Below are 24,733 nucleotides of genomic sequence, written 5' to 3' on the forward strand. Positions count from 1 at the left end.
TATATAATGTACACACACACACACACTATATACTGTACACACACAGTATATACACATACTTGTTATTTTTCCACTCTTGTTAGATTTTATAGAGGTAACCCCCCTTAGTATGCCCGGAGGAAGGGCAGTACAGCGGCCATGGTTTCCCTACAGGTTTCCTCCACTGGGGGTTTTTCCTGTCCTGAGTGTTGCTGTACGCTCTTCGTGAGTGAAGGGAGGTAACCAACACATAGAAAATATTTAATCATTTAATAAACTTCACTTTTTTAAACTATCCTTGAAGTGTCTGAGTCTTTTTTTATACCTTAATGTGTGAATACAAAGTTAAGTCTTAGATGAGAGACATTATTAAAGTGATACAGACTTGTTTTTTCCTGAATAATCCAGGTGACATTTTTCATGCCGTAAAACAAGATATATAGGTATGCAATATAGTGTTATAACCTAGCATCACTTACAAAAATATACAGAATTCAAGCAGAGCTCCGTTCTTGCCCAATATCCATTTAAAGTGCATCAGTGTCATGATATTGGTACTGTGCAATGCCCCGAGATAAAGCAATCGTGTGTTCTGAGTGTTAATCAACAATCATACCCTGAGAAGCCATGTATAACACTCTGAGGTCTTCTCAGGCTTTATCCAACCCCTTTCTATCACTTTAGCACAAACATAACCGTATGTGCAAACATATAGTATTTATTCTTACTGGCTGTTTTGTCACCTAAACCCACCCACACTATGGCGCTGATTCATTAAGACTGTCATTTCGTACAACTGTTTTAATGACGGGCGTGCAAGAGTAAAGGGCCATTTACACGCTGCAACATCGCTAACAATATATCGTCGGGGTCACGATGTTTGTGACGCACATCCGGCGCAGTTAGCGACATCGCAGCATGTGACACCAAGGAGCGACGCTCAACGATTGCAAAAACGTCAAAAATTGTTGATCATTGAGACGTTGCTCCTTTACGATTTATCAGTGATGGTGCACGCCGCAGGTTGTTCGTCGCTCCTGCAGCAGCACACATCGCTGTGTGTGACACCTCAGGAGCGACGACCATCTTCTTACCTGCGTCCACCGGCAATGAGGAAGGAAAGAGTTGGGCGGCATTTTACGACCGCTCATCTCCGCCCCTCCTCTGCTATTGGGCGGCCGCTTAGTGACGCCGCTGTGACGTCGCTGTGACATCGAACACACCTCCCGCTTGAAGGAAGGATTGTTCGGCGGTCACAGCGACGTCGATGCACAGGTATGTGCATAATAATCATAATGATAACGATAATATTCGCTACAACAGCGATCACCACATGTCGCACGTACGTCTAGGGCGGGTGCTATCGCTCGCGACATCGCTAGCAATTGCTAGCGATGTCACAGTGTGTAAAGTACCCTTAACATGTGCCAAATTCAGAGGCATCTTATCAATGGTGTGCATCACCATATGCCTGATTAGAAATGTTTATTTAGTAACAATTCTGGCAAAAGACATGTCACCAATTTTCATGAATTTGATGGACTGTTGTGGCGACCGTTCTTCTAATACCGGTTTCACCCCAAATACTGGCTGGTTAAAATTGGGATGAAAGATCCAAATGTTGCAACATTTTTGCACAACTTTGTGTAGCAACTTTTTAGATTGTCTTTGTTACACATAGTTTTGCACAAACTTCGCCGACTGTCATGTTGGCTTTGGACTCTGTTCAATTTACAGATTCTGACATGCTACCTGATGGTATCTGGGATCAACACAAGCAAGCGCGGGTGGTTAGGAAGTGGTAATCACTGCTTGTCTGCTTGCTCCTTTAAACACATGTTGTGGGGAGACCTATCACATCTGCTCCCTCCTATTTATGCTGGTAGAATCCTTCTACCCATTCCAGCTATAGTTGATTCTATGTTGGTCTGTGAGGTGTGGTATCGTAGACTCTCTGGTGAAAGTTGGAGGGGATGTGGAGTTTACTCCTGTTGTTTTGTACTTCCTTCCTGCTCTTAGTTTTCCTCCTGAATCTCTTATTGTCTTTACCTTTGTCAGTGCGTGCTGTGTGACAGAATTTTGGCTTTTCCCTTGTCTGTCTTTATCTGTGGTTTTCAACTCACTCCTGTCCCATCTCTCCCTGGGGGGAGGTAGAATTAGTACTGGTCAGGAGCAGGGCCAGGAAGGAGACTCATACCTTTCCACCATCAGGACTTTCCCTAAAATTAGCAATAGCATAGGATCCCCTAGCTAGAGGGACAGCTTAGGAGCCCTCGTTCCCTACTAGCACTGCAGTCTTGCAGCGCTGGGGTCCTGGGTTCAAATCCCACCAAGGACACCATCTGCAAGGAGTTTGTATGTTCTCCCCGTGTTTGCATGGGTTTCCTCCCACAATCCAAAAACATACAGATAGGGAATTTAGATTGTGAGCCCCAATGGGGACAGTGTTCCTGATGTATGTAAAGCGCTGCAGAATATGATAGCACTATATAAAAATAAAGATTTATTTTTATTTTATTTATTTATCCCAAAGTCATCATGACAGTCTTAAGCCAGTTTTGTTCAGATAATTGGGAGTTATTTAGCTTTTTTCCCTTTTTCTGTTGCTAAGCTGTGAGCTGACATATTCACACTAAACAGATTCTCCCCAAAATGGTTGTGGCGCAGCATTCCCTGCTTTGGCTTTTATACATGTTATCATAAGCTGTGCTATACTGTGTGCTAGTTGCAAGTAGAGACATGCTGGAAATCCTCACATCTCGTTTGATGTGTATAGTTACCTTATTTCCCAGCACATGTTCATAGATCCATATAGGACCCTCAGATGCCAAGAAAGTGACCTTTTGACATTAACAATACAATCTTTATGTTTTTACAGCACATGAAAGTTCAGCCAATTTTTGATGTAGCACATAGCGGGTGAAAAGCTTTTACTACCTAACACACCTCACATACATATCTGCTCTGATGAGAATCTAACCATTTTTCATAATTTTATACTTTTTAAGGTTGAAGGTACATGCAGTTAGGAATGCCAATATTTTGTATTTAAATTAAAGAACTTAGATGCAGTTGAAATGTAGACATTCAGGTTTACTTAAGGGGATTGAAGCCATCACACTGCCTCCATCCCAATACCCATGCCATCACACTGCCTCCATCCCATTACCCATACCATCACACTGCCTCCATCTCAATACCCATGCCCTCACACTGCCTCCATCCCAATACCCATACCATCACACTGCCTCCATCCCATTACCCATGCCATCACACTGCCTCCATCCCATTACCCATGCCATCACACTGCCTCCATCCCAATACCCATGCCATCACACTGCCTCCATCCCAATACCCATGCCATCACACTGCCTCCATCCCAATACCCATGCCATCACACTGCCTCCATCCCAATACCCATGCCATCACACTGCCTCCATCCCATTACCCATGCCCTCACACTGCCTCCATCCCAATACCCATACCATCACACTGCCTCCATCCCAATACCCATGCCATCACACTGCCTCCATCCCAATACCCATGCCATCACACTGCCTCCATCCCATTACCCATGCCCTCACACTGCCTCCATCCCAATACCCATACCATCACACTGCCTCCATCCCAATACCCATGACATCACACTGCCTCCATCCCAATACCCATGACATCACACTGCCTCCATCCCAATACCCATGCCATCACACTGCCTCCATCCCAATACCCATGCCATCACACTGCCTCCATCCCAATACCCATGCCATCACACTGCCTCCATCCCAATACCCATGACATCACACTGCCTCCATCCCAATACCCATGCCATCACACTGCCTCCATCCCAATACCCATGCCATCACACTGCCTCCATCCCAATACCCATGCCATCACACTGCCTCCATCCCATTACCCATGCCATCACACTGCCTCCATCCCAATACCCATGCCATCACACTGCCTCCATCCCAATACCCATGCCATCACACTGCCTCCATCCCAATACCCATGCCATCACACTGCCTCCATCCCAATACCCATGACATCACACTGCCTCCATCCCAATACCCATGCCATCACACTGCCTCCATCCCAATACCCATGCCATCACACTGCCTCCATCCCAATACCCATGCCATCACACTGCCTCCATCCCATTACCCATGCCATCACACTGCCTCCATCCCAATACCCATGCCATCACACTGCCTCCATCCCAAAATTCATGCCATCACACTGCCTCCATCCCAATATTCATGCCATCACACTGCCTCCATCCCAATACCCATGCCATCACACTGCCTCCATCCCAATACCCATGCCATCACACTGCCTGCATCCCATTACCCTTGCCATCACACTGCCTCCATCCCAATACCCATGCCATCACACTGCCTCCATCCCAATACCCATGCCATCACACTGCCTCCATCCCATTACCCATGCCATCACACTGCCTCCATCCCAATACCCATGCCATCACACTGCCTCCATCCCAATACCCATGCCATCACACTGCCTCCATCCCACTACCCATGGCATCACACTGCCTCCATCCCAATACCCATGCCATCACACTGCCTCCATCCCAATACCCATGCCATCACACTGCCTCCATCCCATTACCCATGCCATCACACTGCCTCCATCCCATTACCCATGCCATCACACTGCCTCCATCCCAATACCCATGCCATCACACTGCCTCCATCCCAATACCCATGCCATCACACTGCCTCCATCCCAATACCCATGCCATCACACTGCCTCCATCCCAATACCCATGACATCACACTGCCTCCATCCCAATACCCATGCCATCACACTGCCTCCATCCCAATACCCATGCCATCACACTGCCTCCATCCCAATACCCATGCCATCACGCTGCCTCCATCCCATTACCCATGCCATCACACTGCCTCCATCCCAATACCCATGCCATCACACTGCCTCCATCCCAATATTCATGCCATCACACTGCCTCCATCCCAATATTCATGCCATCACACTGCCTCCATCCCAATACCCATGCCATCACACTGCCTCCATCCCAATACCCATGCCATCACACTGCCTGCATCCCATTACCCTTGCCATCACACTGCCTCCATCCCAATACCCATGCCATCACACTGCCTCCATCCCAATACCCATGCCATCACACTGCCTCCATCCCATTACCCATGCCATCACACTGCCTCCATCCCAATACCCATGCCATCACACTGCCTCCATCCCAATACCCATGCCATCACACTGCCTCCATCCCACTACCCATGGCATCACACTGCCTCCATCCCAATACCCATGCCATCACACTGCCTCCATCCCAATACCCATGCCATCACACTGCCTCCATCCCATTACCCATGCCATCACACTGCCTCCATCCCATTACCCATGCCATCACACTGCCTCCATCCCAATACCCATGCCATCACACTGCCTCCATCCCAATACCCATGCCATCACACTGCCTCCATCCCAATACCCATGCCATCACACTGCCTCCATCCCAATACCCATGCTATCACACTGCCTCCATCCCAATACCCATGCCATCACACTGCCTCCATCCCAATACCCATGCCATCACACTGCCTCCATCCCACTACCCATGCCATCACACTGCCTCCATCCCAATACCCATGCCATCACACTGCCTCCATCCCATTACCCATGCCATCACACTGCCTCCATCCCATTACCCATGCCATCACACTGCCTCCATCCCAATACCCATGCCATCACACTGCCTCCATCCCAATACCCATACCATCACACTGCCTCCATCCCATTACCCATGCCCTCACACTGCCTCCATCCCAATACCCATACCATCACACTGCCTCCATCCCAATACCCATGACATCACACTGCCTCCATCCCAATACCCATGACATCACACTGCCTCCATCCCAATACCCATGCCATCACACTGCCTCCATCCCAATACCCATGCTATCACACTGCCTCCATCCCAATACCCATGCCATCACACTGCCTCCATCCCAATACCCATGCCATCACACTGCCTCCATCCCAATACCCATGCCATCACACTGCCTCCATCCCAATACCCATGCCATCACACTGCCTCCATCCCAATACCCATGCCATCACACTGCCTCCATCCCAATACCCATGCCATCACACTGCCTCCATCCCATTACCCATGCCATCACACTGCCTCCATCCCAATACCCATGCCATCACACTGCCTCCATCCCAATATTCATGCCATCACACTGCCTCCATCCCAATATTCATGCCATCACACTGCCTCCATCCCAATACCCATGCCATCACACTGCCTCCATCCCAATACCCATGCCATCACACTGCCTGCATCCCATTACCCTTGCCATCACACTGCCTCCATCCCAGTACCCATGCCATCACACTGCCTCCATCCCAATACCCATGCCATCACACTGCCTCCATCCCATTACCCATGCCATCACACTGCCTCCATCCCAATACCCATGCCATCACACTGCCTCCATCCCAATACCCATGCCATCACACTGCCTCCATCCCACTACCCATGCCATCACACTGCCTCCATCCCAATACCCATGCCATCACACTGCCTCCATCCCAATACCCATGCCATCACACTGCCTCCATCCCATTACCCATGCCATCACACTGCCTCCATCCCATTACCCATGCCATCACACTGCCTCCATCCCAATACCCATGCCATCACACTGCCTCCATCCCAATACCCATGCCATCACACTGCCTCCATCCCAATACCCATGCCATCACACTGCCTCCATCCCAATACCCATGCTATCACACTGCCTCCATCCCAATACCCATGCCATCACACTGCCTCCATCCCAATACCCATGCCATCACACTGCCTCCATCCCACTACCCATGCCATCACACTGCCTCCATCCCAATACCCATGCCATCACACTGCCTCCATCCCATTACCCATGCCATCACACTGCCTCCATCCCATTACCCATACCATCACACTGCCTCCATCCCAATACCCATGCCATCACACTGCCTCCATCCCAATATTCATGCCATCACACTGCCTCCATCCCAATATTCATGCCATCACACTGCCTCCATCCCAATATTCATGCCATCACACTGCCTCCATCCCAATACCCATGCCATCACACTGCCTCCATCCCAATACCCATGCCATCACACTGCCTGCATCCCATTACCCTTGCCATCACACTGCCTCCATCCCAATACCCATGACATCACATTGCCTCCATCTCATTACCCATGCTATCACACTGCTTCTATCACACTACCCATGCCATCACACTGCCTCCATCCCAATACCCATGACATCACACTGCATCCATCCCAATACCCATGACATCACACTGCCTCCATCCCAATACCCATGCCATCATACTGCCTCCATCCCAATACCCATGACATCACACTGCCTCCATCCCATTACCCATGACATCACACTGCCTCCATCCCAATACCCATGACATCACACTGCCTCCATCCCAATACCCATGCCATCACACTGCCTCCATCCCAATACCCACGACATCACACTGCCTCCATCCCAATACCCATGCTATCACACTGCTTCTATCACACTACCCATGCCATCACACTGCCTCCATCCCACTACCCATGCTATCACACTGCTTCTATCACACTACCCATGCCATCACACTGCATCCATCCCAATACCCATGCATTTGTGACGCCTCTGGACTATCGGGTCATCACAGGGTACTGTACAATCTGCCCTCCCATGCAATATCCACATCCTTCTTGGTTATGGGTTCCCAACTATATGGTGTTGCCTACATCAGCTGATTAAAATCCTAAGTATACTCTGCACCACACCCACCAGACACACCAGTGGATGGCCTGAGTGGAATAGGGTCGCCCACTTGGGGGGTTGGTTAAGGGGAGGTCAGGAATAGCAGTAGTGGGGTAGGAGAGAAGTAGTTAGGAAGTGAAGGAGAGAGGAGGTCAGGAGCCGGGCTCATTGGAAGCATCTAGGTAGCAGACGGTGGTCTGGACCTAGTAGGAGCTGGACCCCCGGTCGCAGGGGATCATGACAAGGGGCACTAAACTGTGGAGGAGGACAGCCGGCAGCCTTGTACCATCACCGGGCTGGGACCAGGGCACGACAGGCTACATGGACCCTAGGTCAGGGAGTAGCTTCAGGCAACCTGACAATTTACCCGACGAGAATGGAGCCTTCAAGATCCTCTCCCCACCCGCTCCAAAATCGGGGTACTAGCGTAACGAGGGGGATAGGACTTTCCACCAAAACGGTCCAGAAAATTCCAAGCGTCAACCCTGAGAGCAAGCTCCCAGAGTTAGCCATACTTGGGAGCGGGACCCGACAAGTTCCATACTACCGGGACCAACACAGAAGTGAACACCAGGCAGCACCATTGGGGACGGGACCCGAACTAGCTCCCCTCGGCGGAAGCGGCATTCAGAACTTTGGTTTATCCAGTTGTTGGTGTCAGTTTACTGGACAGAGTGAGTACAAAAGTGACCCCTTCGCACCCAACGGCACTCCCCAGACACCATCACTGAGTTCCGGGGCATTCCCCCTACCCATGGAGGGTTCTAACACCTGGCTATCCCACTCCATCGACCCCAGGTACTCCCAACTACAGCGGTGGTACTCCACATTACCACACACCTCGGGTGGCATCACGAACTCTAAATACAATACCCTATACCCCCTTCATTTGAGTGGCCGCACAACCCCCGGGTCCAGACACCCCTCGAGCTACCGCGGATCCGGATCCGAGCAGCCCGGCTGCTGGCACAGGGGTAGCATACTATCGCACTGCTTCTATCACACTACCCATGCCATCACACTGCCTCCATCCTACTACCCATGCCATCACACTGCCTCCATCCCACTACCCATGCTATCACACCAGTGGCGTAGCTAGGGTTTCAGCTCGGGGGGGGGCAAAATATCTGAGTGGGCCCCTTCCCAGGTAACCATGATAACTATGGTGGCGCAGCCTAATCGTGGGTGTAGTGGAACCTCGGCAGTTGACACTGATATTATCGCTATATGGTGACTATATAGTGGTAGATATCGGTGCTGCAGCACATACAAGAGATGATAGTGCAGTTATAGATGGTGACTTACAGCGGACGTTCTTTCGGATGGAGTTGTTCACATTTTCTGTGTTTTCCATCTGGCCCAGACCGACATGACAACTTCTTCCAGCCACAAGTCATCTACAGAAACTACAACAAAGACACATTTGACTCCTCACACTTCCAGCACCGAACCCCATCTAATCCCAACCTGCACAAACTCCTCATCCTGCCTTCACCCCAATACTGAGCCGCTGCTGCCGTGTGTGTCCCTATTACTGCACCTGCTGTGTGCACAAAAAACGACTCCTCTTACTGCCCCACATAGTAATGCCACCATTGTGCACCCCACATAGTAATGCCACCACTGTGCCTCCATATAGTAATGCCACCACTGTGCCCCCCACATAGTAATGCCACCACTGTGCCTCCACATAATAATGCCACCACTGTGCACCCACATAATAATGACACCACTGTGCCTCCACATAATAATGCCACCACTGTGCCCCCACATAATAATGCCTCCACTATGCCCTCACATAATAATGCCTCCACTGTGCCCTCACATAATAATGCCACCACTGTGCCCCCACATAATAATGCCACCACTGTTCCCCCCACATAATAATGCCCCCACTGTTCCCCCCACATAATGACTCCAATGTGCCCACATATAATGCCTCCACTGTGCCCCCACATAATAATGCCACCACTGTGCCCCCACAAAGTAATGCTCCCACTGTGCCCCTCACATAATAATACCCCCACTGTGCCCCCACATAATGCCACCACTGTACCCCCACATAATGCCACCACTGTGCCTCCATATAGCAATGCCACCACTGTGCCCCCACATAATAATGCCACCACTGTGCCACCACATAATGCGACCACTGTGCCCCCACATAATAATGCCTCCACTGTGCCCTCACATAATAATGCCACCACTGTGCCCCCACATAATAAGGCCCCACTGTTCCCCCCACATAATAATGCCCCCACTGTTCCCCCCACATAATGCCACCACTGTGCCCCCCACATAATCATGCCACCACTGTGTCCCCACATAATCATGCCACCACTGTGCCTCCCACATAATAATGCCACCACTGTGCCCCCCACATAATAATGCGTCCACTGTGCCCCCCACATAATAATACCTCCACTGTGCCCCCCACATAATAATGCCACCACTGTGCTCCCACATAATAATGCCACCACTGTACCCCCACATAATAATGCCACCACTGTGCCCCCACATAATAATGCCACCACTGTGCCCCCACATAATAATGCCACCACTGTGCCCTCACATAATAATGCCCCCACTGTGCCCCCACATAATAATGCCCCCACTGTGCCCCCACATAATAATGCCCCCACTGTGCCCCCACATAATAATGCCCCCACTGTGCCCCCACATAATAATGCCCCCACTGTGCCCCCACATAATAATGCCTCCACTGTGCCTCCACATAATAATGCCCCCACATAATAATGCCACCACTGTGCTTCGGCATGATAATGCCACCACTGTGCCTCCACATAATGCCACCACTGTGCCCCCACATAATAATGCCACCACTGTGCTTCGGCATGATAATGCCACCACTGTGCCCCCACATAATAATGCCCCCACTGTGCCCCCACATAATAATGCCCCCACATAATAATGCCACCACTGTGCTTCGGCATGATAATGCCACCACTGTGCCTCCACATAATGCCAACACTGTGCCCCCCATATAGTAATGCCCCCACTTTGCCCCCACATAATAATACCACCACTGTTCCCCCCACATAATAATGCCACCACTGTGCCCCCACATAATAATGCCCCCACTGTACCCCCACATAATAATGCCACCACTGTTCCCCCCACATAATAATGCCACCACTGTGCCCACACATAATAATGCCCCCACTGTGCCCCCCACATAATAATGCCCCCACTGTGTCCCCACATAATAATGCCACCACTGTGCCTCCACATAATGCCACCACTGTGCCCCCCACATAATGCCACCACTGTACCCCCCACATGGTATTAATGCCACCACTGTGTCCCCACATAATGCCACCACTGTGCCCTCACATAATGCCACTACTGTGACCCTCACATAATAATGCCACCACTGTGCCACCACATATTAATGCCACCATTGTGCCCTTTACACAGTAAAATGCCTCCTTTCTGTTCTTTAGATGGTAAAATTGCCCCCTAAAAAATATTAATGCCCTGTGTAAGTGCCCTAGAAAAGTGCCCACATATTGCTCCTAGAAAGTAATAGAGCCCCCAGTGTTCCCGTGACGGTCACAATGGTCGTGACGGATGGACAGCGTGACGGATGGACAGCGTGACGGATGGACAGCGGGATGGATGGACAGCGGGACGGATGGACAGAGGGACGGATGGACAGAGGGACAACAGAGGGACGGATGGACAGAGGGACGGATGGACAGAGGGACAGAGGGACGGATGGACAGATGGACGGATGGACAGAGGGACAGATGGACGGATGGACAGAGGGACAGATGGACAGAGGGACAGATGGACGGTGGGGGGTCTCACAGCAGGTGGGGGGGTCTCACAGCAGGTGGGGGGGGTCTCACAGCAGGTGGGGCGGCCTCACAGCAGGTAAGGGTGGGGTCACAGCAGGTGGGGCGGTCTCACAGCAGGTAAGGGTGGGGTCACAGCAGGTGGGGTGAGGTCACAGCAGGTGGGGGTGAGGTCACAGCAGGTGGGGGTGAGGTCACAGCAGGTGGGAGTGGGGGTCACAGCAGGTGGGAGTGGGGTCACAGCAGGTGGGGGTGGGGTCACAGCAGGTGGGGGTGGGGTCACAGCAGATGGAGGAAGGTGAGAGGAGCAGCAGATGAGGGAGGGGGGCAGCGGCTGATGGGGGAGGGGGTGGCAGATGGAGGGGACGCAGCAGATGGGTTCAGTGACGCTGGATCAGGGGCAGTGACTGCTGCAGCCGGCGGCTGATGGGTGGGGGCTGTGGCAATGGCGGCGGCTGAAAGGAGACAGTGTCTTTAAACTTACCGATCGCTCCCCTTACCTTCCACGGACGCTGGAGTGAAGCTGAGGGGAGTGGTCACCGGCCACAGATCCACAGTGATTGGAGACATCGGTCACAAGGCAGATCTCTCCAATCAGAGCTGTGGGCGGGTGAAACTGAGGTCACCCAGCTCCAGCCAATGATCGGTGCTACAGCTGCACTGAGCAGGGCTGGGATTCTAATGTTTCAGCCATTTTCAATGGTTGGAACATTACATTGGCTGTGATTGGCTGACGAACGCCGCTCAGCCAATCACAGCCTCCTTAGGTCCGGGGAGGAGACACCACCCCCTGAGGTCAGGCAGAGGGCCCCTCCTCCCCGAATCTAAGGTATTTGCAGCGATCGCAGCCACGATCTCGTACAGGATATGTCATGTGTCCTTAAGTACCAGGGAGCTATGACGTACCCAGTACGTTTTCAGGATCTAGGGGCCCGCTCCCGCTTGGGGCCCCTGTGCGACTGCAGGTGCTGTCAGTGCAACGTCCCCACCCCCTGCCCATGGGGCCCGGTGAGCAGAGAAATGAAAGGGGAGGGGCCCGGGCTGTGAGCGTGTCTAGGCCCCGCCTCCTGCTCACCAGCCCGCCCTGCGAAGTGTACTGTGAACGCCCCCTGCGCTGGGGCCCGGGGAGCAGAGGAATGAAAGGGGAGTGGCCTGTCAGCGGGTCAGGGCCCCCCTCCTGCCTGCTGCTCACCGGGCCCGCTACAGGAGTTCCACTAGTAATGCCCTGATGGCGGCCCTGCCGCAGAGGTTAACTATATCGGCGTGCGCTGTGCACGCTGATATAGTTAATGGTATCACAGCTCCAGGTGGGCCCCCTCTGAGCATGGGGCCCGGGGCGGCCGCACCGTCTGCCCCACCCCCGTTAGCTACGCTACTGTATCACACTGCTTCTATCCCACTACCCATACCTTCACAGTGCCTCCATCCCACTACCCATGACATCACACTGCTTCTATCACACTACCCATGCCATCACACTGCCAACAACCCACTACCCATGCCATCACACTGCCTCCATCCCACTACCCATGATACCACACTGCTTCTATTACACTACCCATGCTATCACACTGCTTCTATCACACTACCCATGCCATCACACTGCCTCCATTCCACTACCCATGCCATCACACTGCCTCCATCCCACTACCCATGCCATCACACTGCCTCCATCCCACTACCCATGCTATCACACTGCTACTATCACACTACCCATGCCATCACACTGCCTCCATCCCACTGCCCATGCTATCACACTGCTTCTATCACACTACCCATGCCATCACTCTGCCTCCATCCCACTAACCATGCCCTCACACTGCCTCCATCCCACTACCCATGATACCACACTGCTTCTATTACACTACCCATGCCATCATACTGCCTCCATCCCATTACCCATTCCATCACTCTGCCTCCATCCCACTACCAATGCCATCACACTGCCTCAATCCCACTACCCATGCCCTCACACTGCCTCCATCTCACTATTCATGTCACCACACTGCCTCCATCCTACTACCCATGCTATCACACTGCTTCTATCACACTACCAATGCCATCACACTGCCTCCAACCCACTACCCATGCCATCACACTCCCTCCATCCCACTACCCATGATATCACACTGCTTCTATTACACTACCCATGCCATCACACTGCCTCCATCCCACTACCCATGCTATCACACTGCTTCTATCACACTACCCATGCCATCACACTGCCTCCATCCCACTACCCATGCTATCACACTGCTTCTATCACACTACCCATACCTTCACACTGCCTCCATCCCAGTCCCCATGCTTCTATCACACTACCCATGCTATCACACTGCCTCCATCCCACTACCCATGCTCTCACACTGCTTCTATCATACTACCCATGCTACCACACTGCCTCCATCCCACTACCCATGCTCTCTCACTGCTTCTATCACACTACCCATGCTATCACACTGCCTCCATCCCACTACCCATGCTCTCACACTGCCTCCATCACACTACCCATGCTATCACACTGCTTCTATCACACTACCCATACCTTCACACTGCCTCCATCCCAGTCCCCATGCTTCTATCACACTACCCATGCTATCACACTGCCTCCATCCCACTACCCATGCTCTCACACTGCTTCTATCACACTACCCATGCTATCACACTGCCTCCATCCCACTACCCATGCTCTCACACTGCTTCTATCCCACTACCCATGCTATCACACTGCCTCCATCCCACTACCCATGCTCTCACACTGCTTCTATCACACTGCCTCCATCCAGGGGCGGACTGGGGTGTTTGGGGCCCACCAGGGGAATTGACTCCAGGGGCCCACCCTACAGCTAAGTATAAACACCCATTAGCGTTATCCCCATTATTGTGTTGCTTTCACTGTAAAGCACAGGCGTCTCCTGCACATCTATATTGTGCACCATAACTGTGATGTACAATTATAGTCGTTTGCAGTAATGGGGTCTTTGGTGAAAACAAGTTATCACAGGGTAGGTTGGTGATAACTTATTGATCGGTGGAACCAGACCAGTGGAAACCGCACCGATCGGAAGATTGGGGAACTTTTTGCAGCGGCAGGTGGGATGTGTGACCGCAGCTCCATTCATCCTCTGTGGGGTGGGGTGTGTGACCGCAGCTCCATTCATCCTCTGTGGGGTGGGGTGTGTGACCGCAGCTCCATTCATCCTCTGTGGGGTGGGGTGTGTGACCGCAGCTTCATTCATCCTCTGTGGGGTGGGGTGTCTGACCGCAGCTCCATTCATCCTCTGTGGGGTGGGGTGTGTGACCGCAGCTCCATTCATCCTCCGTGGGGTGGGGTTTGTGACCGCAGCTCCATTCATCCTCTGTGGGGTGGGGTGTGTGACCGCAGCTCCATTCATCCTCTGTGGGGTGGGATGTGTGACTGCAGCTCCATTCATCCTCTGTGGGGTGGGGTGTGTCACCGCAGCTCCATTCATCCTCCGTGGGGTGGGGTGTGTGACCGCAGCTCCATTCATCCTCTGTGGGGTGGGGTGTGTGACCGCAGCTTCATTCATCCTCTGTGGGGTGGGGTGTCTGACCGCAGCTCCATTCATCCTCTGTGGGGTGGGGTGTGTGACCGCAGCTCCATTCATCCTCCGTGGGGTGGGGTTTGTGACCGCAGCTCCATTCATCCTCTGTGGGGTGGGGTGTGTGACCGCAGCTCCATTCATCCTCTGTGGGGTGGGATGTGTGACTGCAGCTCCATTCATCCTCTGTGGGGTGGGGTGTGTGACCGCAGCTCCATTCATCCTCCGTGGGGTGGGGTGTGTGACCGCAGCTCCATTCATCCTCTGTGGGGTGGGGTGTGTGACCGCAGCTCCATTCATCCTCTGTGGGGTGGGGTGTGTGACCGCAGCTCCATTCATCCTCTGTGGGGTGGGGTGTGTGACCGCAGCTCCATTCATCCTCTGTGGAGCAGCCAGATAAAAACAAGCCCAGCACTCGCAGCCACTGAGGGAATGAATGGATCAGGGGTCGAGTCGGACATGAGCTCCAGTATAATGGGGGATAAAAGTTGCACGATCGGTGCAGGTCCCAGCAATCGGTCCACACAGATGAATAAGTTATCACTTATCCTTAGGCCACGATCAGTATTTGGTCAGTATCTTACATCAGTATTTGTAGCCAAATCCAGGAGTGGGTGATAAATACAGAAGTGGTGCTCGTGTTTCTATTACACTTTTTCTCTGATTTTTCCACTCCTGGTTTTGGCTTCAAATACTGAGGTAGAAAAACTCACTGAATACTCAGTGTGTGCACGTGGCCTTAGTAAACGTGATTACTTGTTTTCACTGGAGAACCTCTGTAAGTGCATATTTACTGCAGTGTAATAGTCACAGGACAGGGAGGGGTTAAATGTTTAAGTATTTAATTTCTACTGGAAAAAAATCTCCTCCTTATAGAGAGAAAATGTGACCTCCATACACAATACAATCCACTATACCAAAACCAATAATACCATATACAAGGGGGAAATACCGCCACACCATGACAAGACAACATATTACCACCACATAGTGACCGAATACAACCACATACAAGGGATAAATACCGCCGTGACCAGACCACATATTACCACTAAACAGTGACCAAATTCATCCACATACAAGGGAGAAATACCACCACACCGTGACCAGACCATAAAGTGACCGAACAATACCACATACAAGGGAGAAATACCGCAACACTATGACCAGATAACATACTACCAACACATAGTGATCAAAAGCAACCACATACCAGAGAGTAAAACCACCACATCATAATTAGACCACACAGTAACCGAATATTACCACATACAAGGGAGAAATACCGCAACACTATAATCACACCACATAACGACCGACTATAACTACATACAAGAAAGTAATACCGCCACACCATAATCAGACCACATAGAGACCGAATACAACCACATACAAGGGAGAAATAACGTGACACTATTACCACACCACATAATGACCAAATAATACCACACACGAGACAAATATCAGTACATGACCAGACGACATATTACTACCACACAAGGACATATAATACTATAATAATGATCATGAATAAAAACTACAATGCTAATAACAGTAATATTATCATCAGTGCCATAATACACAAGAGCTCTGTATATAGTGTATAGGTAATATAGTGCTCACCAGTAACATTATACACAGGAGCTCTGTATACAGTGTACAGTATAGTGTATAGTGTGTGTTCATGTAACACACTGACGTCTCTAGCTGACTTTATTCATCTTCGCTTTTTCTCTTCATCCGGCGCTGACCGCCATCACTTCTTCCTGCCATGATGCGACACTGCAGAAAATAACAGTCACCTATAGCCGATCACTCCCAGAGCACATTCCTCACTATTTCCCCAATTTCTACACCACGTCAGACTCGTGTTCCCCCATTGGAGACAGTATCCTCAAAATTATCTTATATTTCATCAGTAATAATGTCCCCTAATTTGCCCCTACAGTAATTATGCCCCAAGTGCCACCATAAACTAATAATATGTTCCCCACTGCTCTATAGTGTCCCCCACTGCCCTATTATGTCCCCCACTGCCTTATAGTGTCCCCCACTGCCCTATTATATCCCCCACTGCCCTATGATTTCCCCCACTGCCCTAATATGTCCCCCACTGCATTATAATGTCCTGCCTGCACTATAATGTCTCCCACTGCCTTATAGTGTCCCCCACTGCCTTATAGTGTCCCCCACTGCCTTATAGTGTCCCCCACTGCCTTATAGTGTCTCCCACTGCCTTATAGTGTCCCCACTGCCTTATAGTGTCCCCACTGCATTATAGTGTCCCCCAATGCTCTATTATATCCCCCACTGCCCTATAATGTCCCCTCTGCACTATAATGTCTCCCACTGCCCTATTATGTCTCCCACTGCCCTATTATGTTCCCCACTGCCCTATTATGTCCCCCACTGTCCTATTATGTCTCCAACTGCCCTATTATGTCTCTCACTGCCCTATTATGTCTCCCACTGCCCTATTATGTCCCCCACTGCCCTATTATGTCCCCCACTGCCCTATTATGTCCCCCACTGCCCTATTATGTCCCCCACTGCCCTATTATGTCCCCCACTGCCCTAATATGTCCCCCACTGCCCTATTATGTCCCCCACTGCCCTATTATGTCCCCACTGCCCCATAATATGCTCCATAAAGTCCCCCACCGCTTCTTAATGCCCCTTGTAAAATAACACTGCTCCTCCCCCACCCGCAGCCCCTCATATAAAAGTACATCTTCGGCTCCTCTGGAGCGCTTACCTGTGCCTGCGCATCCTGCTCTTCATCCCTGCAGCTGCGGCCCCGGTGATGATTATGTTGGTGCAGGACTGAGGCGCGCTCCTCTGCAGCCCCGGCGATGACGGTACGTCGCGGTACCAGCGCTGCGCTGCCTGAAAGACGCACATACATCTGGATACCGGCACGGTCGGTGCAGGCCTTGGGACTCCCGCATTGCACCGCTAGGACCTTTGGTGAGTCACATGACACATGTGATGTTACTAAAGGTCCGGCAACTGCAAAAACTTCAGTGATAGTGATTGTACAAGTTCTGTATGATCACTAAAGTTTACGATAGAAAGCCCGGGTGGCGGGGCCCACTCAGGCCTGTGATGCCCTGTGGCATGGGAACTGCCTGAGGGCACCATACTGGGGATGGGGGCAGCTGCACTACAGGCCCCCAGCAGCAGGAGAGATGGGATCAGTGGCATAACTAGAGTTTGATGGGCCCCGGTGGATCTGGCCCACCCCACACGTACATGACACTCGGGGTTTGGAATAGTGTCGCTGACACTTGGCTCTTTCCCTCAGCACCCAGGTTTCCCATGCTCTAAGATCTCTCTATCAGCAGCTTCCCCATGCTCTGCTATACATCTTTCCCTCGGCACCCAGCTTTCCCATGATATCAGATCATGGGAAAGCTGGGTGCTGAGGGAAAGAGCCTCTTTTCCTCAGCACAAAACGTTCCCATGCAGTGCTTTATCTTTGTCCCCCTCGTATATAGTTATCCAAATACTATAATGACCCCCACATAGCCTTCCATATAGTATAATGGGTCGCACATAACCCTTCATATATTATAATGCACCTCCCATAGTCCTCCATGTATTATAATACACGTCACATAGTCCTCCATATTATATAATGTAGAGCATAGTCTTCCATATAATATAATACACATCCCACAGTCCTCGATTTAAGAAAATGCACATCCCATAGTCCTCCATACAAGGCAAACCCCATAATCCTCAATATAGTATAATGCACCCCCATAGACCTCTAGCCACTGTTTACTCACTGCATAAAAAAATAAATTAAATATAAATAAATAAATTAAAAAAAAATTTTAATGGAGTGAATTGGGAGATGATTTGAACTTTTAGGTTTTTTATTTTTTTTTAACTTTTTCTTAACATATATATATTATATATATATATATATATATATATATGTATACTGTATATATATATATATATATATATATATATATATATATATATATATATATATATATATATATATTACTAGTCCCCCTGCTGCATTGCTCTGATCTGCATAAATGCTGCTTTCCTCTGGCGGTCTGTCAGGTGTAAGAGGAACTGACTCATGATAGCTACAGGAGTCATCACATGATCACACACACTACACCCCCATATGTCACACACCCTGCTCCCCATACAGCCTGCACCCTCCCATATCACACACACTACACCCCCATATGTCACACACCCTGCACCCCCCATATCACACACACTACACCCCCATATGTCACACACCCTGCTTCCTATACAGCCTGCACCCCCCATATCACACACACTACACCCCCATATGTCACACACCCTGCTCCCCATACAGCCTGCACCCTCCCATATCACACACACTACACCCCCATATGTCACACACCCTGCACCCCCCATATCACACACACTACACCCCCATATGTCACACACCCTGCTTCCTATACAGCCTGCACCCCCCATATCACACACACTACACCCCCATATGTCACACACCCTGCTTTCCATACACCCTGCACCCCCCATATCACACACACTATACCCCCATATGTCACACACCCTGCTTCCCATACAGCCTGCACCCCCCCATATCACACACACACACACACACACACTACACCCCCATATGTCACATACACTGCCCCCATACAGCCTGCACCCCCCCTAATTACACACACACACTACACCGCCATATATCATACACACTGCTCCCCATACAGCCTGCACCCCCCATATCACACACACACACTACACCGCCATATATCATACACACTGCTCCCCATACAGCCTGCACCCCCATATCACACACACACACTACACCCCATATATCACACACACTGCTCCCCATACAGCCTGCACCCCCCATATCACAATATCACACACACACTACACCCCCATATATCACACACCCTGCTTTCCATACAGACTGCACCCCCCATATCACACACACACACTACACCCCATATATCACACACACTGCTCCCCATACAACCTGCACCCCCCATATCACTCACACTACACCCCCATATATCACACCCTGCTTTCCATACAGACTGCACCCCCCATATCACACACACACACACACTACACCCCATATATCACACACACTGCTCCCCATACAGCCTGCACCCCCATATCACACACACTACACCCCCATATATCACACACCCTGCTTTCCATACAGCCTGCACCCCCATATCACACACACTACACCCCATATATCACACACACTGCTCCCCATACAGGCTGCACCCCCCATATCACACACACTACACCCCCATATATCACACACCCTGCTTTCCATACAGCCTGCACCCCCATATCACACACACTACACCCCATATATCACACACACTGCTCCCCATACAGGCTGCACCCCCCATATCACACACACTACACCGCCATATATCATACACACTGCTCCCCATACAGACTGCAACCCCCATGTTACACACACTACACCCCCATATGTCACACACCCTGCCCCACATATCTCACACAGCCTGAACCCCAACTTACCCCTCTCTCAAACACTCTGCACCCCTTCACATCCTTCTGTCAGTCTGCAGCCCTCATATGCCACTCACCCTGCACCCCCCCTCCCTCTTATGTCCCCTCTTTTCTCATTACCAGTCATCTGTCCAAATCTTCAGGAATTAGTATCTTTGCTTTCTGCCGGCCTCCTGTGTCTCCTCCCACACAGTCACATGGGGATGACATCATCGCAGGTCCTGGAAGGATGGATTCCATCTGCTGTGCAGGAGCAATTCTGCTCTGCCACAGCTCAGAAACGCCTGGTGGCCTCTCCAGGTCAGGGGCCCCTCTGCCCCCTGCTGACACTGGGCTCCGCGATCGTTACGCCCCTGGATGGGATGGTGGAGGCGGCTGGAGCTGGCCCCAGGCAGGTGACTGGTAAGTTAAAGAGCCCCCCTCCTTGGCCCCCGCACCTCCCCCCAGGAGCCCCTGCTCGCCCCCCCTGGGGCCCCTGCTCGCTCCCCTGGGCCCCCGCCTTCTATACTCATGTGCTGCTGCTCCTGCAGCCTGGCCTGGGGCGACGCCGGTTCCGTCCTCCGCAGAACAGGAAGGAAGCAGTCATCGCTCAGAGACTGCCTCCTCCTGCAGTGTCGCTGCGCAGATGAGTCAGAGCGGCACTGACAGCAGGCAGAGCAGGGAGATCGCTCTCCCTGCTTGCCACTGCAGAAGGACTGGGCTTGTCACTAATCATATCGGCAATGTCTCCATCCCACTACCCATGCCATCACACTGCTTCTATCACACTACCCATGATACCACACTGCTTCTATCACACTACCCATGCTATCACACTGCCTCCATCCAATTACCCATTCCATCACACTGCCTCCATCCCACTACCCATTTCATCACACTGCCTCCATCCCACTACCCATGCTCTCACACTGCCTCCATCCCACTACCCATTTCATCACACTGCCTCCATCACACTACCCATGCTCTCACACTGCTTCTATCACACTACCATGCCATCACACTGCCTCCATCCCATTAACCATGATACCACACTGCTTCTATTACACTACCCATGCCATCACACTGCCTCCATCCTACTACCCATGATACCACACTGCTTCTATCACACTACCCATGCCATCACACTCCCTCCATCCCACTACCCATGCTATCACACTGCTTCTATCACACTACCCATGCCATCACACTGCCTCCATCCCACTACCCATGATACCACACTGCCTCCATCCCACTACCCATGCTTTAACACTGCTTCTATCACACTACCCATGCCATCACACTGCCTCCATCCCACTACCCATGCTATCACACTGCTTCTATCACACTACCCATGCTATCACAATGTTTCTATCCCACTACCCATGCCATCACACTCCCTCCATCCCAGTACCCATGCTATCACACTGCTTCTATCACACTACCCATGCCCTCACACTGCCTCCATCCCACTACCCATGCTATCACACTGCTTCTATCACACTACCCATGCCATCACACTCCCTCCATCCCAGTACCCATGCTATCACACTGCTTCTATCACACTACCCATGCCATCACACTGCCTCCATCCCACTACCCATGCTATCACACTGCCTCCATCCCACTACCCATGCTCTCACACTGCTTATATCACACTACCCATGCTATCACACTGCCTCCATCCCACTACCCATGCTCTCACACTGCTTCTATCACACTACTCATGCTATCACACTGCCTCCATCCCACTACCCATGCTCTCACACTGCTTCTATCACACTACCCATGCCATCACACTGCCTCCATCCAATTACCCATTCCATCACACTGCCTCCATCCCACTACCCATTTCATCACACTGCCTCCATCCTCCTACCCATGACATCACACTGCCTCCATCCCATTACCCATGCCATCACACTGCCTCCATCCAATTACCCATGCCATCATACTGCCTCAATCCCACTACCCATGCTATCACACTGCTTCTATCTCACTACCCATGCTATCACACTGCCTCCATCCCACTACCCATGCTCTCACACTGCTTCTATCACACTACCCATGCCATCACACTGCCTCCATCCAATTACCCATTCCATCACACTGCCTCCATCCCACTACCCATTTCATCACACTGCCTCCATCCTCCTACCCATGACATCACACTGCCTCCATCCCATTACCCATGCCATCACACTGCCTCCATCCAATTACCCATGCCATCATACTGCCTCAATCCCACTACCCATGCTATCACACTGCTTCTATCTCACTACCCATGCTATCACACTGCCTCCATCCCACTACCCATGCTCTCACACTGCTTCTATCACACTACCCATGCCATCACACTGCCTTCATCCAATTACCCATGACATCACACTGCCTCCATCCCATTACCCATGCCATCACACTGCCTCCATCCAATTACCCATGCCATCATACTGCCTCCATCCCACTACCCATGCTATCACACTGCTTCTATCACACTACCTATGCCATCACACTACATCCATCCCATTACCCAAGCCATCACACTGCCTCCATCCCACTACCCATGCCATCACACTCCCTCCATCCCACTACCCATACTTTCACACTGCTTCTATCACACTACCCATGCCATCACACTCCCTCCATCCCAGTCCCCATGCTTTCACACTGATTCTATCACACTACCCATGCCATCACACTGCCTCCATCCCACTACCCATTCCCTCACACTGCCTCCATCTCACTACCCATGATACCACACTGCCTCCATCCCACTACCCATGCTTTAACACTGCTTCTATCACACTACCCATGCCATCACACTGCCTCCATCCCACTACCCATGCTATCACACTGCCTCCATCCCACTACCCATGCTTTAACACTGCTTATATCACACTACCCATGCTATCACACTGCCTCCATCCCACTACCCATGCTCTCACACTGCTTCTATCACACTACTCATGCTATCACACTGCCTCCATCCCACTACCCATGCTCTCACACTGCTTCTATCACACTACCCATGCCATCACACTGCCTCCATCCAATTACCCATTCCATCACACTGCCTCCATCCCACTACCCATTTCATCACACTGCCTCCATCCTCCTACCCATGACATCACACTGCCTCCATCCCATTACCCATGCCATCACACTGCCTCCATCCCACTACCCATGCTATCACACTGCTTCTATCACACTACCCATGCTATCACAATGCTTCTATCCCACTACCCATGCCATCACACTCCCTCCATCCCAGTACCCATGCTATCACACTGCTTCTATCACACTACCCATGCCCTCACACTGCCTCCATCCCACTACCCATGCTATCACACTGCTTCTATCACACTACCCATGCCATCACACTCCCTCCATCCCAGTACCCATGCTATCACACTGCTTCTATCACACTACCCATGCCATCACACTGCCTCCATCCCACTAACCATGCTATCACACTGCTTCTATCACACTACCCATGCCATCACACTGCCTCCATCCCACTACCCATGCTATCACACTGCCTCCATCCCACTACCCATGCTCTAACACTGCTTATATCACACTACCCATGCTATCACACTGCCTCCATCCCACTACCCATGCTCTCACACTGCTTCTATCACACTACTCATGCTATCACACTGCCTCCATCCCACTACCCATGCTCTCACACTGCTTCTATCACACTACCCATGCCATCACACTGCCTCCATCCAATTACCCATTCCATCACACTGCCTCCATCCCACTACCCATTTCATCACACTGCCTCCATCCTCCTACCCATGACATCACACTGCCTCCATCCCATTACCCATGCCATCACACTGCCTCCATCCAATTACCCATGCCATCATACTGCCTCAATCCCACTACCCATGCTATCACACTGCTTCTATCTCACTACCCATGCTATCACACTGCCTCCATCCCACTACCCATGCTCTCACACTGCTTCTATCACACTACCCATGCCATCACACTGCCTTCATCCAATTACCCATGACATCACACTGCCTCCATCCCAT

Source organism: Anomaloglossus baeobatrachus, chromosome 2, assembly GCF_048569485.1.
Source record: "Anomaloglossus baeobatrachus isolate aAnoBae1 chromosome 2, aAnoBae1.hap1, whole genome shotgun sequence".
NCBI classification, from domain to species: Eukaryota; Metazoa; Chordata; class Amphibia; order Anura; family Aromobatidae; genus Anomaloglossus; species Anomaloglossus baeobatrachus.